Source organism: Salmo salar, chromosome 14 (assembly GCF_965601325.2).
Source record: "Salmo salar chromosome 14, fSalSal1, whole genome shotgun sequence".
Classification (NCBI taxonomy): Eukaryota; Metazoa; Chordata; class Actinopteri; order Salmoniformes; family Salmonidae; genus Salmo; species Salmo salar.
In genome coordinates this window covers 84032768-84048393 of record NC_138304.1, presented here as the reverse complement: position 1 = coordinate 84048393, position 15626 = coordinate 84032768, and positions in this window count along the sequence as shown.

Sequence of the window (15626 nt, the reverse complement as noted above, 5' to 3'; positions counted from 1 at the left end):
CAGAGACGGTGGCAATGGAGACATATGTCTCTGAATCCCTGCGTCAGGGTTACATTCGGTCCTCCACTTCACCCGCCTCCTCGAGCTTCTTTTTTGTGAAGAAGAAGGATGGAGGTCTACGCCCGTGCATTGACTATAGAGGTCTCAATCAGATCACGGTGAGGTACAGTTACCTGCTACCTCTTATCGCCCCGGCGATTGAGTCAATGCATGGGGCGCGCTTCTTCACGAAACTGGATCTCAGGAGTGCGTATAATTTGGTGCGTATCCGGGAGGGAGACGAGTGGAAGACAGCGTTTAGTACCACCTCAGGGCATTATAAGTACCTCGTCATGCCGTACGGGTTGATGAATGCTCCATCAGTTTTCCAAGCCTTTGTAGACGAAATTTTCAGGGACCTGCATGGGCAGGGTGTAGTGGTGTATATCAATGACATTCTGATATACTCCGCTACACACGCCGAGCATGTGTCCTTGGTGCGCAGGGTACTTGGACGACTGTTGGAGCATGACCTGTACGTCAAGGCAGAGTTCTTCCAGCAGGCCGTCTCCTTCCTAGGGTATCGCATTTCCACATCAGTGGTGGAGATGGAGAGTGACCGCATTGCAGCCGTGCGGAATTGGCCGACTCCCACCACGGTAAAGGAGATGCAGCAATTTTTTGGGTTTGCCAATTACTACCGGAGATTTATCCGGGGTTTAGGCCAGGTGGCTGCTCCCATTACCTCACTGCTGAAGGGGGGTCCTGTACGGTTGCAGTGGTCGGCTGAGGCGGACAGGGCTTTTGGGAAGCTGAGAGCTCTGTTAACCTCTTACATCTAGACGTTCCGCTAACGGAACACCACTCCAATATCCAATGATAGGGCGTGGCGCGAAATACAAACTCCTCGAAAATCCGAAAACTTCAATTTTTCAAACATATGACTATTTTACACCATTTTAAAGACAAGACTCTCCTTTATCTAACCACACTGTCCGATTTCAAAAAGGCTTTACAACGAAAGCAAAACATTAGATTATGTCAGCAGAGTACCCAGCCAGAAATAATCAGACACCCATTTTTCAAGCTAGCATATAATGTCACAAAAACCAAAACCACAGCTAAATGCAGCACTAACCTTTGATGATCTTCATCAGATGACAATCTTAGGACATTATGTTATACAATACATGCATGTTTTGTTCAATCAAGTTCATATTTATATCAAAAAACAGCTTTTTACATTTGCAGGTGACTAGCATGTGACTAGCATTCCCACCGAACACTTCTGGTGAATTTACTAAATTACTCACGATAAACGTTCACAAAAAACATAACAATTATTTTAAGAATTATAGATACAGAACTCCTCTATGTACTCGATATGTCCGATTTTAAAATAGCTTTTCGGTGAAAGCACATTTTGCAATATTCTAAGTAGGTAGCCCGGCATCACAGGGCTAGCTATTTAGACACCCAGCAAGTTTAGCATTCACCAAAGTCAGATTTACTATAAGAAAAATGTTATTACCTTTGCTGTCTTCGTCAGAATGCACTCCCAGGACTTCTACTTCAATAACAAATGTTGGTATGGTCCCAAATAGTCCATAGTTATGGTCAAACAGCGGCGTTTTGTTCGTGCGTTCAAGACACTATCCGAAGGGTAAATAAGGGTTACGAGCATAGCGCATTTCGTGACAAAAAATGTCTAAATATTCCATTACCATACTTCGAAGCATGTCAAACGCTGTTTAAAATCAATTTTTATGCCACTTTTCTCGTAAAAAGCGATAATATTCCGACCGGCAAAGCCTGTTTACATTCAACGAGAGAAAAAGTAAAAGCATGCTATCCCCTCATGCACGAGCCTCGTCTAATGGCCCTCTGATAGAGCACTTGCCAAACGCGCTAGTGTGTTTCAGCCTGGGCCTTGAATTACGTCATTCAGCTTTTTCCCGGGTTCTGAGAGCCTATGGGAGCCGTAGGAAGTGTCACGTTACAGCAAAGATCCTCAGTCTTCAATAAACAGAGCCAAGATGAACAGCAACTTGTCAGACAGGCCACTTCCTGGTCAGAATCTTCTCAGGTTTTTGCCTGCCATATGAGTTCTGTTATACTCACAGACACCATTCAAACAGTTTTAGAAATTTTAGGGTGTTTTCTATCCAAAGCCAATAATTATATGCATATTCTAGTTACTGGGCAGGAGTAGTAACCAGATTAAATCGGGTACGTTTTTTATCCGGCCGTGTAAATACTGCCCCCTATCCCCAACAGGTTAAAAGCATGTCAAACGCTGTTTAAAATCAATTTTTATGCTATTTTTCTCATAAAATAGCGATAATATTCCAACCGGGCGACGTTGTATTCATTCAAAGGCTGAAAGAAAAAATTGAGAATTCTCATGAACGCGCATCTCCAGTGTCACTGTTCCTAGCCTGACCACTCACAAAATCTCCTGCTGTTCTTTGCCCAGAGATAGCAGACGCCCCAATCCACTTTCTGGCACCTTCAGACAGCCAATGGAAGCCTTAGAAATTGTCACGTAACAGCAGAGATACTGTATTTTTGATAGAAAGGCAACAGAAGGACCAGAAATTGTCAGACAGGCCACTTCCTGTATGGAATCTTCTCAGGTTTTGGCCTGCCATATGAGTTCTGTTATACTCACAGACACCATTCAAACAGTTTTAGAAACTTTAGAGTGTTTTCTATCCAAATCTACTAATTATATGCATATTCTAGTTTCTGGGCAGGAGTAGTAACCAGATTAAATCGGGTATGTTTTTTATCCTTCTGTGCAAATACTGCCCCCTATCCTAGACAGGTTAATGAATTAATGACAGATTCATCTTTGATTATTAAACCTGCAGACAAGGGGGGCGTTGTGGTTGTTTTAGACTATGAAAAATATAAAGAAATTCAGAGACAACTCAGTAATGAACGTTTGTATAGAAAACTGAGTGTTGATCCCACACAGGTGTTCCAAAGGGATACATGCTCTAATCTGGAGCAAGCCCTATTAAACCACCTTATCTCAAAACCTGAGTATGAATATCTTTGCTGTAAATGTGCCATACGTCCATGCCTGTACATTTTACCGAAATTTCACAACCGACAACACAACCGAAAACACAACAAGGCAACTATCCAGGCATACCAGTGGTTGCAGGAATAGGCTCAATGCTACAGCCATTGTCGAACTTTGTAGACTCTTTTATTAAAACTCATGTGCAAGCATTGCCATCATATCTAAAAGACTCTATAGACTTCATAAACAAGATCTCACCAGTAACGGGTTTAATAAAAGAAGACTGTATTCTGGCAGCACTAGCACACTATTTGGGAGACAGAGATACTAATGAATATCCACCAACAAACTTAATTCTATAGCTGGCAGAATATGTTTTGAAGTATAACTATTTTAGGTTTGATGATGAATACTACCTCCAAACGAATGGAACATCGATGGGCTCCACATTCGCTCCGAGCTATGCTAACCTTTATGTGGGTCTATTTGAAGAACGTTTTGTCAATAATGAAAACGAAAACCTATTTTTGAATAAAGTCCTGAAGTGGTTTCGATATATTGACAACATTTTTTGCATATGGGAAGGAACTGAACAAGAGCTGTCAGATTTTATGGCACTACTCAATGACATTGACCACAATCTCAAATTCACTATTGAATGTGACACTCAACGCGTTCATTACCTCGATATGTGGATTGCGAAATCAAATGGAACCCTGTTTACAACTCTGTAAAGAAAAGAAATGGACAGAAATACTCTATTACAGGGGGACAGCTTCCATCCTGAGCCATTAAAAAGAGGACTTCCAAGAAGCCAATTTTTCAGACTGCGCCGTATATGCCACTCCACAGAGGATTATCTAGCAAAAGCAGCGGAGATGCGCATTAGGTTTCTAAGAAGAGGCTATTCGCCACAATGTGTGGATGAAGCTCTTAATTTGGCATTGGGAAAAACACGAGATGAATTGTTACAAAAAAGACCTGCTAAAGCCAAAGAACACCCCGTAATGTTCACAACCACATATACTTTGAATTCGTGAAAAGTGGGAGGTGTGGTAAAGAAACACTGCCATATTTTATCATCGGACCCAACTTTGCCGGCCGAATTTAAAAATCCACCACTTATTGTGTATAGGATAACACTGCTACTCCTACTGCTCTCTCCTCGTCTGCCAACGTGTTCTCGCACACCCCGAGAGCTTCTGGTCAGCGGGGTGGTGGCACTGGGATCCTCATCTCTCCCAAGTGGACATTCTCTCTTTCTCCCCTGACCCATCTGTCTATCGCCTCCTTTGAATTCCATGCTGTCACAGTTACCAGCCCTTTCAAGCTTAACATCCTTATCATTTATCGCCCTCCAGGTTCCCTTGGAGAGTTCATCAATGAGCTTGACGCCTTGATAAGTTCCTTTCCTGAGGATGGCTAACCTCTCACAGTTCTGGGTGACTTTAACCTCCCCACGTCTACCTTTGACTCATTCCTCTCTGCCTCCTTCTTTCCACTCCTCTCCTCTTTTGACCTCACCCTCTCACCTTCCCCCCCTACTCACAAGGCAGGCAATACGCTTGACCTCATCTTTACTAGATGCTGTTCTTCCACTAATCTCATTGCAACTCCCCTCCAAGTCTCCGACCACTACCTTGTATCCTTTTCCCTCTCGCTCTCATCCAACACTTCTCACTCTGCCCCTACTCGGATGGTATTGCGCCGTCCGAACCTTCGCTCTCTCTCTCCTGCTGCTCTCTCCTCTTCCATCCTATCATCTCTTCCCTCTGCTCAAATCTTCTCCAACCTATCTCCTGATTCTGCCTCCTCAACCCTCCTCTCCTCCCTTTCTGCATCCTTTGACTCTCTATGTCCCCTATCCTCCAGTCCGGCTCGGTCCTCCCCTCCTGCTCCGTGGCTCGACGACTCATTGCGAGCTCACAGAACAGGGCTCCGGGCAGCCGAGCGGAAATGGAGGAAAACTCGCCTCCCTGCGGACCTGGCATCCTTTCACTCCCTCCTCTCTACATTTTCCTCTTCTGTCTCTGCTGCTAAAGCCACTTTCTACCACTCTAAATTCCAAGCATCTGCCTCTAACCCTAGGAAGCTCTTTGCCACCTTCTCCTCCCTCCTGAATCCTCCTCCCCCTCCCCCCCCCCCCTCCTCCCTCTCTGCGGATGACTTCGTCAACCATTTTGAAAAGAAGGTCGACGACATCCGATCCTCGTTTGCTAAGTCAAACGACACCGCTGGTCCTGCTTACACTGGCCTACCCTGCGCTTTGACCTCTTTCTCCCCTCTCTCTCCAGATGAAATCTCGCGTCTTGTGACGGCCGGCCGCCCAACAACCTGCCCGCTTGACCCTATCCCCTCCTCTCTTCTCCAGACCATTTCCGGAGACCTTCTCCCTTACCTCACCTCGCTCATCAACTCATCCTTGACCACTGGCTATGTCCCTTCCGTCTTCAAGAGAGCGAGAGTTGCACCCCTTCTGAAAAAACCTACACTCGATCCCTCCGATGTCAACAACTACAGACCAGTATCCCTTCTTTCTTTTCTCTCCAAAACTCTTTAACGCGCCGTCCTTGGCCAGCTCTCCTGCTATCTCTCTCAGAATGACCTTCTTGATCCAAATCAGTCAGGTTTCAAGACTGGTCATTCAACTGAGACTGCTCTTCTCTGTGTCACGGAGGCTCTCCGCACTGCTCTCCTCTGCTCTCATCCTTCTAGACCTATCTGCTGCCTTTGATACTGTGAACCATCAGATCCTCCTCTCCATCCTCTCCGAGTTGGGCATCTCCGGCGCGGTCCACGCTTGGATTGCGTCCTACCTGACAGGTCGCTCCTACCAGGTGGCGTGGCGAGAATCTGTCTCCGCACCACGTGTTCTTACCACTGGTGTCCCCCAGGGCTCTGTTCTAGGCCCTCTCCTATTCTCGCTATACACCAAGTCACTTGGCTCTGTCATATCCTCACATGGTCTCTCCTATCATTGCTATGCAGACGACACACAATTAATCTTCTCCTTTCCCCTTCTGATAACCAGGTGGCGAATCGCATCTCTGCTTGTCTGGCAGACATATCAGTGTGGATGACGGATCACCACCTCAAGCTGAACCTCGGCAAGACGGAGCTGCTCTTCCTCCCGGGGAAGGACTGCCCGTTCCATGATCTCGCCATCACGGTTGACAACTCCATTGTGTCCTCCTCCCAGAGTGCTAAGAACCTTGGCGTGACCCTGGACAACACCCTGTCGTTCTCCACTAACATCAAGGCGGTGACCCGATCCTGTAGGTTCATGCTCTACAACATTCGCAGAGTACGACCCTGCCTCACACAGAAAGCGGCGCAGGTCCTAATCCAGGCACTTGTCATCTCCCGTCTGGATTACTGCAACTCGCTGTTGGCGGGGCTCCCTGCCTGTGCCATTAAACCCCTACAACTCATCCAGAACGCCGCAGCCCGTCTGGTGTTCAACCTTCCCAAGTTCTCTCACGTCACCCCGCTCCTCCGCTCTCTCCACTGGCTTCCAGTTGAAGCTCGCATCCGCTACAAGACCATGGTGCTTGCCTACGGAGCTGTGAGGGGAACGGCACCTCCGTACCTTCAGGCTCTGATCAGGCCCTACACCCAAACAAGGGCACTGCGTTCATCCACCTCTGGCCTGCTCGCCTCCCTACCTCTGTGGAAGCACAGTTCCCGCTCAGCCTAGTCAAAACTGTTCGCTGCTCTGGCACCCCAATGGTGGAACAAGCTCCCTCACGACGCCAGGACAGCGGAGTCAATCACCACCTTCCGGAGACACCTGAAACCCCACCTCTTTAAGGAATACCTAGGATAGCATAAAGTAATCCTTCTAACCCCCCCCTTAAAAGATTTAGATGCACTATTGTAAAGTGGTCACTGGATATCACAAGGTGAATGCACCAATTTGTAAGTCGCTCTGGATAAGAGCGTCTGCTAAATGACTTAAATGTAAAATGTAAATGTAGAGGTCGCAATTTACGCAATAAATTGGTTCATGCCAACTGCCAGCCACAAAAGAAAATCAGCCAGGCTCTTTTACGCCCTCTACCAAATGGTAGCTATAAATGCAGAGGATGCGCACAGTGCAACAATATGATGAAGTATGAATATTTCTGCCACCCCCACACAGGAAAACGGTTCCAAATAAATGATATCATTACATTGTTCCACCACCCATGTTATTTACATTATTAAATGTCCATGTGGGCTCTGCTATGTTGGTAAGACCTCCCGCTCTCTCAAACAGAGAATTAGTGAACATAAAAGTTCAATCAGGCGAAACGACAGGGATTATCCAGTCGCAGTACATTTTAATGACCTAAAACATGACATTTCTATCTTTAGATTTTGTGGCATAGAGAAAGTCAAGATATCAGACAGGGGAGGTGATACTAAAACCTCTGGGACATGTGGGACGCTAGCATCCCACCCGCAGGACACACTAGTCAACAGCCAGTGAAATAGCAGGGCGTCAAATTCAAAACAACAAAAATCTCATAATTCAAATTTCTCAAACATCCAACTATTATATCCCATTTTAAAGATACACTTCTCATTAATCCAACCACATGGTCCGATTTCAAAAAGGTTTTACGGCGAAAGCATAACATTAGATTATGTTAGGACAGCGCCGAGACAAGAAAAACCTCACAGCCATTTTCCAAGCAAGGAGAGGCGTCACAAAAACTAGAAATACAGCTAAAATGAATCACTAATCTTTCATGATCTTCTTCAGATGACACTCCCAGGACTCAATGTTACACAATACATGTATGTTTTGTTCGATAAAGTTCATATTTATATCCAAAAACCCGATTTTACATTGGCGCGTGATGTTCCGAAATGTTTTGCCTCCCAAAACTTCCAGTAAATGAGCAAATCAATTTACAAAAATACTCATCATAAACGTTGATAAAATTTACAACAGTTATTGAAAGAATTATAGATACACTTCTCCTTAATTAATGCAACCACTGTGTCAGATTTCAAAATAGCTTCACGGCGAAAGCACATTGTTCAATATTCTGAGTACAGAGCTCAGCCATCAAAGCAAGCTATACAGTTACCCGCCAAGTTCTGGAGTCAACAAAACTCAGAAATAGTATTATAAATCTTCACTTACCTTTGCTGATCTTCGTCGGAATGCACTCCCAGGACTCCCACTTCCACAAGAAATGTTTGTTTTGTTCGATAAACTCCATATTTATGTCCAAATACCTCCGTTTTGTTCGCGCGTTCAGATCACTATTCCAAAGGCATAATGTGCGAGCGCAAAACCCGAGACAGAAAGTCAAAATGTTCCATTACCGTTCGTAGAAACATGTCAAACGATGTTTACAATCAATCCTTAGGGTCTTTTTAACATAAATCTTCTATAATATTCCAACCGGACAATAGCGTATTCATTACAGAGGAAAAAGAAGGAACGGCGCGCCTGCGTAATAATATGATATGCATATCCTACCTTCTGGGCCCGAGTAGCAGGCAGTTTGATTTGGGCACGTTATTCATCTGAATATCCGAATACGGCTCCCTGTCACCAAGAAGTTAATAATACCCTGAGCAAAAGAGAATGTTTTTGAATAAAGGACTTTTCCTAAAGGACTTAATGATGAAATGCCTATGTATGTTATGTTGTGAATTTGAACATGAATGATGTGCCTATTTAAGATTACTCAGATTTTTTTCGTATGATGTACCCAATCATTAATGAAAACTTGTTATGTCCTCATTGTGGTTTTATGGACGTGTTTAATGCGTCTTATACACTTTTGTAGTGTTTGTGAAATGCATATTGTTATGTTTGGTAGCACTTATTTATTTTTCCTTTGCCTCCAACCTCTTTCCATGCGTGGAACGGATGTGGGTGGGGCTAGGTCTACATAGGGGTGCTGATTTAAAATAATTCATAAAAGCTCTGACGAAGGCCGTGAGGCCGATACGTAAGCTTACTAAATATCAGTGATACTATCAAGAGCAGTGTGCGGTTTCCTTTTTCCGTCATCCTGTTTCAACTGTTGCCATGCACCTGCAAAAAGATTGCTCAGATGTGCGAGTGCCTTTTGAATATAAAGAGGGACTTTATCGAACAAAACAAACATTTATTGGGTAACTGGGAGTCTTGTGAGTGCAACCATATGAAGATCAAAGGTAAGTGATTAATTTTATTGCTATTTCTGACTTTTGTTACTCTACTTGGCTGGTTACTGTTTGTAATGTTTTGTGTGCTGAGCGCTGTCCTCAGATAATCGCATGGTATGCTTTTGCCGTAAAGTATTTTTGAAATCTGACATGGTGGCTGGATTAACAACAAGATAAGCTTTATTTTGATGTATTGCACTTGTGATTTTATGAAATTTCATTTGAAATTGGCGCTCTGCAATTTCACCGGATGTTGTCGAGATGTTCCGCTAGCGGAACGTCTATCCCAAACAGGTTTTAACCTTTTCCGCAGCAACCAGTGATCCGGGTCAACAGCATCAATGTAACAGTATAGCTTCCGTCCCTCTCCTCGCCCCTACCTGGGCTCAAACCAGGGACCCTCTGCACACGTCGACAACAGCCACCCTCGTTACCCATCGCTCCTCAAAAGCGGTGGCCCTTGCATAGAAAGGGGAACAGCTACTTAAGGTCTCAGAGCGAGTGACGTCACCGATTGAAATGCTATTAGCGCACACCCCACTAACTAGCTAGCCATTTCACATCGGTTACACCTACTCCTCACTAACAGATTAAAACTTCTTAGGGATCAAATCCCGTTAACGGGATTGATTTGACAACAGCCAGTGAAAGTGCAGGGTGCCAAATTCAAACAACAGAAATCTCATAATTAAAATTCCTCAAACATACAAGTATTATACACCATTTAAGATATACTTCTTGTTAATCCAGCCACAGTGTCGGATTTCAAGAAGGCTTTACGGCAAAAGCATACCATACGATTATGTTAGGTCAGTGCCTAGTCACAAAAAAACATACAGCCATTTTCCAGCCAAAGAGAGGAGTCACAAAAAGCAGAAATAGAGAAAATTAATCACCTAACCTTTGATGATCTTCATCAAGATGGCACTCATAGGACTTCATGTTACACATTACATGCATGTTTTGTTCGATAAAGGTCAAATTATATATAAAAAAAAATCTCAGTTTACATTGGTGTTATCTGCTGCTTTGAATATTTTGTGATATTAGGTGCAGAAATTGAAGAGAGAGAAGCTGCAGTACACTCTAATAAAGATTGTTAGTGCATTTGCAGTTCACATCAGGCAATTGATCTTGTGAATAGCAAACTCAAATTTTGTGTGTTTTTTATAGGGCAAGTGTCACGGTCGTTGTCGGTTAAGGAGGACCAATACGCAGCAGGTATGTGTATGCTCATTTTGCTGTTTATTTAACTTTCCAAAATGAACGTACAAAAATAACAAAACACGAAAATGAACGAACAACCAACAGTCTGGCAAAGCATAGGCTAAACACAGAACAATCTCCCACAAAATACAAGACAAACACACCCAACTAATATAGGACTTCCAATCAAAGGCAACACCAAACAGCTGCCTTCAATTGGAAGTCCAACCCCAATTAACTCAACATAGAACCAGACACACTAGACTAAACATAGAAATACCTAAACCAAAACCCGGAAATACTAAATCAAACACCCTTTTAACAAACACACCACCCTGAACCACATAAAACGAATACCCTCTGCCACGTCCTGACCAAACTACAATACTAATTAACCCTTATACTGGCCAGGACGTGACAGCAAGGCAGCTCTAACCAACTCTAATCTCGTCTCATTGATTGGACTCCAGGTTAGTTGACTCCTGACTCCACATAGCTTTAGGAGAAGTCATTAGCCTAGGGGTTCACATACTTTTACCAACCTACACTGTGAATGTTTAAATGATGTATTCAATATAGACAAGAAAAATACAACAATTTGTGTGTCATTAGTTTAAGCACACTGTGCTTGTCTATTCTTGTGACTTAGATGAAGATCAGATCAAATGTTATGACCAATTTATGCAGAAATCCAGGTAAAAGGGTTCACATACTTTTTCTTGTCACTGTATTCATTGTGTATATGAATGAATGACACACTGTCTGCTCTTAAGATGCCATTGTTACCTTCATTGATTGAAGGCGCCGGAGGGGATGGTTGCCGTTTTACGGGCTCCTAACCAATTGTGCTATTGTGTATGTTTTCTCGTGTTATTTGTAACGTATTTTGTACATAATATTTCTGCCACCGTCTCTTATGACCGAAAATAGCTTCTGGATATCAGGACAGCGATTACTCACCTCGTACTGGATAAAGATTTTTTCTGTAACGCGTCGGACGCACATGATTTACTTCAGACACCCGACAAGAGCCAAATCCCCATCAATCGCATGAAGAAGAAACGAGATATTGAGGATGTAGGTCGGAGTGACTTGTAAGGATCCGACGCAAGTGAGTAATCCCCCTCTACCATCAGTCCTATTAGCCAACAAAATGGATGAGCTCCGATCAAGACTATCCTACCAACGGGACATTAAAAACTGTAATATCTTATGTTTCCTTGAGCCGTGGCTGAACGACGACATGGATAACATACTGGGATTTCCGTTCATCGGCAGGACAGAACAGCTGCCTCCGGTAAGATAAGGGTTGGCGGTCTGTGTCTATTTGTCAATAACAGCTGGTGTACAAAATATAATATTAAGGAAATGTCGAGGTTTTGCTCACCTGAGGTAGAGTATCTAATGATAAGCTGTAGACCACACTATTTACCAAGAGAGTTCTCATCTATATTCTTCGTAGCTGTCTATTTACCAACACAAACCGATGCTGGTACTAAGACGGCACTCAACAAGCTGTATAAGGCCGTAAGCAAACAAGAAAATGCTCATCCAGAGGCGGCGTCAATAAAGGACTAAGATTGAATCATACCTCACCGGCTCCGACGCTCGATGGATGTGGCAGGGCTTGCAAACTATTACGGACTACAAAGGGAAGCACAGCCACGAGCTGCCCAGGGACACGAGCCTACCAGAAGAGATAAATAACTTATATGCTCTTTTCAAGGCAAGCGACACTGAAGTATGCATGAGAGCATCAGCTGCTATGGACAACTGTGTGATCACGCTCCCTTAGTGATGAGCTTTGAGGGCACTATGGTGTTAAACGCTGAGTTGTTGTCAATGAATAGTAGCATTCTCACATAGGTCTTCCTTTTGTCCAGGTGGGAAAGGGCAGTGTGGAGTGCAATAGAGATTGCATCATCTGTGGATCTATTTGAGCTGTATGCAAATTGGAGTGGGTCTAGGGTTTCTGGGATGATGTTGTTAATGTGAGCCATTACCAGCCTTTCAAAGCACTTCATGGCTACTGAAATGAGTGCTACGGGTATGTAGTCATTTAGGCAGGTTACCTTAGTGTTCTTGCGCACAGGGACAATGGTGGTCTGCTTGAAACATGTTGTTATTACAGACTCAATCAGGGACATGTTGAAAATGTCAGTGAAGACACCTACCAGTTGGTCAGCACATGCTCAGAGCACACGTCCTGGTAATCCATCTGAACCTGCGCCTTGTGAATATTGACCTGTTTAAAGGTCTTACTCACATCGGCTATGGAGAGCGTGATCACACAGTCATCCGGAACAGCTGATGCCCTCATGCATACCTCAGTGTTGCTTGCCTCGAAGCGAGCATAGAAGTTATTTAGCTTGTCTGGTAGGCTCGTGTCACTGGGCAGCTCGCGGCTGTGCTTCCCTTTGTAGTCTGAAATAGTTTGCAGGCCCTGCCACAATCTAGCGTCCCACACAGGCAGTAAAATATCAGGAAATATCAGCAAATTCAAAAACAACAAAATGTCATAATTCAACTTTCTCAAACATACAACTATTTTACACTATTTTAACCTGTTTAGGATAGGGGGCAGTATTTTCACGGCCGGATAAAAAACGTACCCGATTTAATCTGGTTATTACTCCTGCCCAGAAACTAGAATATGCATAGAATTGTTTGATTTGGATAGAAAACACCCTAAAGTTTCTACAACTGTTTGAATGGTGTCTGTGAGTATAACAGAACTCATATGGCAGGCCAAAACCTGAGAAGATTCTAAACAGGAAGTGCCCTCTCTGACCATTTCTTGGCCTTCTATACCCTCTTGATCGAAAACAGAGGATTTCTGCTGTAACGTGACATTTTCTAAGACTCCCATAGGCTATCAGAAGGCGCCAGAACGTTGAATGATGACTCTGGCTGAAAAACAGTAGCGCATTTGGATAGTGGTCGATCTGAGAACAATGAAACGGGTGTGCGCATGCACGTGAAGAGTCCATTTTACATGATCAGTCTTTGAACGAAAATGATGTCTTCCGGTCGGAATATTATCGCTATTTTACGAGAAAAATCGCATAAAAATTGATTTTAAACAGCGTTTGACATGCTTCGAAGTACGGTAATGGAATAACTATGGACTATGGATTATTTGGAACTACAAATTCCTCAAAAATCCCAAAACTTCAATTTTTCAAACATATGACTATTTTTACACCATTTTAAAGACAAGACTCTCCTTTATCTAACCACACTGTCCGATTTCAAAAAGGCTTTACAGCGAAAGCAAAACATTAGATTATGTCAGCAGAGTACCCAGCCAGAAATAATCAGACACCCATTTTTCAAGCTAGCATATAATGTCATAAAAAACAAAACCACAGCTAAATGCAGCACTAACCTTTGATGATCTTCATCAGATGATACTCCTAGGACATTATGTTATACAATACATGCATGTTTTGTTCAATCAAGTTCATATTTATATCAAAAACCAGCTTTTTACATTAGCATGTGACGTTCAGAACTAGCATTCCCACCGAACACTTCCGGTGAATTTACTAAATTACTCACGATAAACGTTTACAAAAAACATAACAATTATTTTTTTTAAGTGATATCATGAATCGGAATGGTGGAGTTATGTCACATGTGCAATTAACAAACATACATGGAAATGTTTGCTCTATCCAAAATTACAAATTACAAAAATTACAACCAACTGATTAAAACATTACAGCAAAAATGGAGGAGGCAAGTGGAAGGGGGAGAAGGTTGAGAACTTGTTGTCTGCATTTTATTAAAGACCAAAATTGGCACACAAAAAAAGTCATAAATAAAAAATACATCATTTTTTTCTTGAGTACCAAAATGTTGACCGCGGCGCCATACAGGTTGCAAAATAGTTGGGAAGAGATTTTCGATGTCCCAATTCCATGGCACATGGTTTATGAATTGATACGCAAAACAACGCTTGATTCAAACGTAGTTTTTCAACTTTAGTTGTTATACAAAATTCTTGCCACGAACAGAATGTTATGTATATGAGGCATGCAACCATCTCAGCACTGCAGATTTTGCTACGAAGAGACAGAATCATTAGATCACCTACGGTATTTTGGTATTACCACTATGTAGCTTGTTTCTGGTCACAGGTTCAGGAATGGCTGAAAAATCACAACATTTATCAAATATTAACCCTACAAATAGCACTATTGGGAGACCTGGAAAGCCATAGTTAATCAAACAACAATATAATAATAATTATCTTTAACTTACAGATACAGTTTAAGTTGGAAGTTTACATACACCTTAGCCAAATACATTTTAACTCATTTTTTCACAATTCCTGACATTTAATACTAGTAAAAATTCCCTGTCTTAGGTCAGTTAGGATCACCACTTTATTTTAAGAATGTGAAATGTCAGAATAATAGGAGAGAGAATTATTTATTTCAGCTTTTATTTATTTCATCACATTCCTAATGGGTCAGAAGTTTACATAAACTCAATTAGTATTTGGTAGCATTGCCTTTAAATTGTTTAATTTGGGTCAAATGTTTCAGGTAGCCTTCCACAAGCTTCCCACAATAAGTAAGAATTTTGGCCCATTCCTCCTGACAGAGCTGGTGTAACTGAGTCAGGTTTGTAGGCCTCCTTGCTCACACACGCTTTTCAGTTCTGCCAACAAATGTTCTATGGGATTGAGGTTAGGGCTTTGTGATGGCCACTCCAATACCTTGACTTTATTGTCCTTAAGCCATTTTGCCACAACATTGGAAGTATGCTTGGGGTCTTTGTCCATTTGGAAGACCCATTTGCGACAAAGCTTTAACTTCCTGACTTATGTCTTGAGATGTTTCTTCAATATATCCACATAATTGTCCATCCTCATGATGCCATCTATTTTGTGAAGTTCACCAGTCCCTCCTGCAGCAAAGCACCCTCACAACATGTTGCTGCCACCCCATGCTTCACGGTTGAGATGGTGATCTTCGGCTTGCAAGCCTCCCCCTTTTTCCTCCAAACATAACGATGGTCATTATGGCCAAACAGTTCTATTTTTGTTTCATCAGACCAGAGGACATTTCTCCAAAAAGTACAATCTTTGTCCCCATGTGCAGTTGCAAACCGTAGTCAGGCTTTTTTTTATGGCGGTTGTGGAGCAGTGGCTTCTTCTTTGCTGAGCAGCCTTTCAGGTTATGTCGATATTGGACTCATTTTCCTGTGGATATAGATACTTTTGTACCTGTTTCCTCCAGAATCTTCA